We start from the raw sequence: 6,000 nt of genomic DNA on the forward strand, positions 1-6,000 counted from the left end.
ATTCCTGTGGCATTAACATATACATTGTATCCCTTTATCCATCCTCTTCCCATCTGACGGAACCTTCCAGCACATAATGCCAATTCTAAAAACCTAGAAATTATGATTAATCCTCAAGAGTCTTATTTTTAGAACAATTTTAAAATCAGTCCTGGTAATTTTTTTCCACTCTAACTAAATCTTCATGTTGTCTCCCTCTTTGATCTTGCTAGCATGACTAGCACCAATTCCTTTGGCTTCCTCTCATGCAAAACAACCAGGTCACACTTCTCTCTCTTTTCCTCTAACCACATGCTCTCTACCTCCCCAGGAGGACTTGCCACTGAGTCAGACTTTGGTATCATGCTTGCAGAACAATTAGGCAGCTCTCTTCACTATGTTTCCATCAACATTCAGTGCTACATTGTGATTCTCAAAACCCTGCATACTTCAATTCTTACCAAGTTCTCTCACCCTTTATTTTTTCTTGTTGGACCACACTAAACTCAAGACCTCCACCCTGAACTTTTTCTGCAAGCCAGTGTATTCAACTCAGCCTCCTCCATTCACTCTATTCCCCACTTAGTCAACTGCTACTACTTCACGCTTTGTTTCAAATATCTTTTAAAAAATGTTTCCCTTTTTAGAGAACGCTTTTTCTTCTTTCTTCCTTATAAATTAATCCTAGAAAGGAAAAGAAGCTACTTGATTTGTTTGCTTTCTTGGAATGTTTCTGCATCTCTCTGATCCTGTAAGTAACCCTCTCTCTTACTCCTGTTGGCTGCACCTTGTGTCATCTTGTTTCATGTGACAGACGCACATGCATGCAAGTGCTACATCACCCCAGAAAAATTCTGTCACACGACACAAAGTTAAATTATTTTTCAGTCCACAGACTTAACATTCTCCAGATTTGTTTGCGACTGTGACCTTGCCTTTCTCCCTTGGAATACCAAGTCAGAGGAATAAAGATCAAAAATGCAAAATCGGAGCCTCGATTTAAATTTGGCAAGAGTACCAGCCACAGTTTCTACTTCCTTTAAAAGCATGAAGCTATCCTGAGAGATGCTGAAGCATGTTCCACATATAAAATGGGCATTTTATGAGTGAGATCAGCAGCTGGTGGCTTTGTGGATCTTCTCTTAATGAGTGGTGTTTCTTCATTCCTTTATTTCATAGTCTTCATCCACATATACTAAGCCTCAGTAATTCACCTGTACATGATAAATCTCAAAACTTCATCCACATGTAATAAACATGAGTATTTCATTCATGCTAACAATGATATTATGTAAACACTAATATTTCAAGCCATTATATTTCAGCTCAAGTTTATTATAACAGTTTTGACTATTTCTCTACCATTAAAGTTAGTTTCTTTCCTCCCTATGTGTATTTTAACTACATTTCAATTATGTATATGCTTATACTTTAAAAACACTAGTCTATAAATATTTTTAATAATTCTTGTAAACATTTATCATTTATAGTATGATGCCTTTATATAATATAGGAATGAAATTTTATCATAGTCAAGAAAATCAATATTATCTGTTTCTTCACAACACTAATTTGTAAGAAAATAACCTGAAATCTGAACAAAATTCCAATATGCACTACTTACACGCTTACTGTTTTCCTTCTAATGGCTACAACAAATCAAAATGAATTTAACTACTCAGAATTTATTTAGCACAAAATTACTATTTGCCATGAGTGAGATAAATAGTAATGATTCAGCTGTTGCTTCAGTTCAGTCTCTGGAGATGAGGTTCTAGCGCTGGCTGAATGAATTCTGTCTTGAGCTGGAGGCAGAAACTTTCCAATCTTGCCATATATCCAGTGGAGCTCAGTGATTCATGGTTGGAGAATTAAGGTCCTCCGTGTGTTGCTAGCATTTGGACAAAGACTCAACATTCTCCTCCAAGGGCATGTAGCATCAAGACTTTCAGACATTCGGGGAGCACCTCTCTGAAATCTTACACTGTGATAAGCTCAACCCTATCCAGAAACTTCCTGTATGATTAAGTCAATATTTAGAAACAGTTACAGCTTGGATAAGTGATCCAATATCCTGTATACTAGATATATTTGGTCCCCAAACAGTAGTACAATTGGGAGGTGATGGACCTTTTAGGATGTAATAGACTGTTTGAGGTCACTGTAAACAGATAGTAGTATCCATAATTTCTCATTCCTTCTTTCTCTCTCTCTCTCTCTCTCACCCTCCCTCATAATACACTTACCACCATGATCCTCTGTTTCACCACAGGCCCAGTCATACAATCACACAAGTCAACTATTCATTCCCTGGTACCTCTAAGGGTGTGAGCGAAAATGAACCTTTTCTCTTTATAATGCTGCCTCTTTATCTGAGGTATTTGCTATAGTAACAGAAAGTGGATAAATATAGTAACTTAATCAAGAAAGACATATGTGATTATATCTAACAGTCACACCAACATGCCATAACAAAAGATGGCATGTAGCAGATAAACCAGGTGATGGAGGTACTGGAATTGTGGTCAAACTTTGTTTACCAGACTCACTACAAATCTGTTTCTTCATCTGGCCCCTTCCTTACATTTTTCACTTACTGATTATTTGTATTTCATCATAAAGCCAGCTTAAAAAACAAACAAATAAAAAAACAAAAATGTAAAGAAACCTGATTCTGAGTTCTTGAAACAATCTGGGTTCAATCCCTGGAACACACATGGTGGGGACAGTTCACCCCTGCAAGTTGTCCTCTGTCTTCACACGTGCACACACATATACATAAATATACACACAGAAAATTAGATAAATAAAAATGCAGAAGCTTGACAGGGTAAAAAAAGGAAATATTGTAAGAGTCATTGTCTGTCCTTGAGTTCTTTTTGGACAAAGACTGTCGGCCAAAGGTCATTTCTAGAATAAATGATAGCTCAGCTGAATGAATGTTCTTAGATCATTTTTGTTTCCTCTCAGAATTTTAAATACTTTCCAGATGGCATTTAAAGCTGTTATGAAGAACTTGCTGATATTTATGGTTTCCTGAATCCCTCCCACTATAGGAAAAAGGATATTTTCCTTTTATACATGTCTGAAGAATTCTGGGCTTTGCACCTATAGTTTGCTTAGGATATATGTTTGCATCTGTCTAAATTTGGTAGACGTTTCCTCATTTTGTGTTTCTCAATAGTTTTTTCTCCTCCATTAAATATATTCTCTCCTCCATGGATAGCAAGTGTCCTTTTATTAGATCATCTTTGGCCTCTGAATTGCCAATTTTCTATAATTCTTAAGTCTTTAAGTTTTTATTTCTTTATTGAATTGATCATCCTAACTTTCCCCCCAGGGCTGAAATTCAATATTTTCTTCTCTCTTTCTGGTCTCGTCTTGTTTTTAATTTATTTATTAGAGCTATAAATGTTGATGTTTTGAACTTGATTTGTTTTACTAGCACTGAAATTTCCCCTTTCATTTTATTCTCATTTAGTGCCTTGTCTTTGACCTGTTGTTTTATTGATTTTGTATTTTTATTAAGTTCTTTATAGCTCAAACCACACTTGGAAAGTTTTTCCCTTTCTTAGACAATATATTTTCCTGACTGTGCACTTCATCTGTCTGACACTGCTATATTCCATTCTCCTCTGCATTGCTGTTACACATTTGTCCAGCAACTAGTAACTTCTGAATACCGTTCTGTTGGTCATGGGTATATTTCTAGTACAGGGGTCAGTTTTCTCTGAAGTTATGTGAGTGACTTCTCCTTGACACTGCCACATTTATCCATGCTACAGCTTCAGTGTGAGATTTTGTTTTCTGTACATTTAAACCGTCATGTGGTTTGCTGTGCTGAAAATCAAGAAAGAAGACCTGAAAATCAATGCACACCTGTAGAAAGAGACTGCTCATTCATTTCCTGGCTGCCCATGCCGAATAATCAAACAGAAACGATATTAATTACAACACTGTTTGGCCAATAGCTTAGACATATTCCTAGATATCTCTTATGTCTTAATTAACCCATTTTTATTCATCTATGTATCACCACAAAGCTGTGACCAATGAGTAAGTTTCTAGTGCCTGTCACTTTTGGCGGCCACATGGCAACTTCCTGACTCTGTCTGCTCTCTCTTCCTATCTCTGTTCTGATTTCCCACCTGACTTTATTCTGCCCTGCCATAGGCTGAAGGACCTTCTTTATTAACCAATGGTAATAAAACATATTCATAGAATACAGAAGTAAATACCATATCAACAACCTTCCAAGAAAATGATGGTCCTCAATCTTAGCATCAGTCCACTTTTGAATGTCTTTGTTGACTTTTGGGGGGGGGGGTGTATGGGTGTGTGTGTGTGTGTGTGTGTGTGTGTGTGTGACAGGATCTCACAGCACAGTAGATGATAACCTTGAATTTTTGATCCTCCTGTTTCCATATCCTAAGTTCTAAAATTATGGAATTATCCCACCATTCCTGCTTTATTTATTTTATGATATCAAACCCAGGACAATGATCATGTTATAAGCAAGTATTTCCTCAATTGAGCAATTATACAACTCAGCCTTGGATAGCTTTAAAAAGTAAAATCTCATTACCAGGGCTATTTCCTGCTCTTAAATACTTTATTTACTAAGGAAACATTCCTAAGATAATTTTTTAAGTTTACTTGAGACTATTCTAGATGTTCATATTTTGACTTTCTGTACCCAGACTTCCCAATGTGTCTAAAACCTCCATTTTGGAACACTTTTTCATTCCCATCTGTTATTCTGATATTAGAAATGTGGCAACAGCAGAATCAGAAGTCATTGGCTGATGATATTTTAGCCCTGTCCTTGGACATAATTTCTTGAATTTTGTTGGGTACCAGGCTGGCACTTTCTATTCATCATATATTAGGAGACCTAGAGATGTCATATAATCATCTTTACCTCAATTTCCATCTCCTTATGTTTCAAAATGTAGAATTAAAGTACCTAAATATCAGTGGCTAAAAATTGTTGAATACTCATAGAGCTATAAATATAAATGGAAAGTCACATATGTGTTTCTATGAAAAGTGACCCCTTGGATTCACTGGCAAGCAGAAAGTGGAAAATTCAGTACCACCCAAAGAGTAGACTTTTAAGCAGAAGCGGAAGTGACAAAAACAATATGTGTATGCTCATTTAGTGATGTGCATGTATCTCTGGAAAGATATGGATGTAACTAATGAATACCAGAGATCCTAAGTCAGATACTATAGAGTGCCTTGAGTTTTAAACACATACACATATTATCTAATCAACTCTGATTTGAATAACTATTTTAGAAACATCTATTGTACTCTAGAGCATCTCTTTTCTCCTTATTTTTGTCAGAGCTTTCCAACCCTGGTTCTTCATGACTACCACTCTTAAGAGAGTTAGATGATGTAACATTACAATTTTATGTGCTTCTCACTGATGATCAATGATACTGAGTTTTTTTATGTACCCATGGGCCATTTGCATGGTTTTCTTTGGAAAAGGTGCTTTCATATTGTGCATATTAACCTTCTGTCATGTGTGTTTTGTAAACTTGTGCTACAAGGAGGTTCCACACCCTATGGCTGTGCTATTTATTGTTAAAAAAAAAAAGCTTTTAAGTTTCTTAATACCACGTCTGCCTTTTATTTGAAGAAAGGACAGGAAGGAATGAAAAGAAAGGAGGGAAGCAAGGAAGAAAAGAAAGAGAAAGTTTTGCCAGTTTCAATGTTCTGAAGACATTCCTTGTGTTTTCATATTTACACAACTCTCAGGTCTCATTTTAGTATGTTGTGAACCTATTTTCATAATAGGTAAGAGATAATGTTTTATTTAGTCTTCTTAAAAGAAACTACTATTCTGCTCTTGAGTTTTTAATTCAAGTTCCTTGAATTATACTCCTTGATTTCTGCTTACTTCTTTTGCTTATGAATCACTATTGCTTTATAAATAGCCTTGTTGATAGGTGTAGCTAAGACTATTCATCTTTTACCACAGAATTATAATCTGCAAAAAATGACATAATC

This window comes from Myodes glareolus, chromosome 1 (genome assembly GCF_982192425.1).
Source record: "Myodes glareolus chromosome 1, mMyoGla1.1, whole genome shotgun sequence".
Classification (NCBI taxonomy): Eukaryota; Metazoa; Chordata; class Mammalia; order Rodentia; family Cricetidae; genus Myodes; species Myodes glareolus.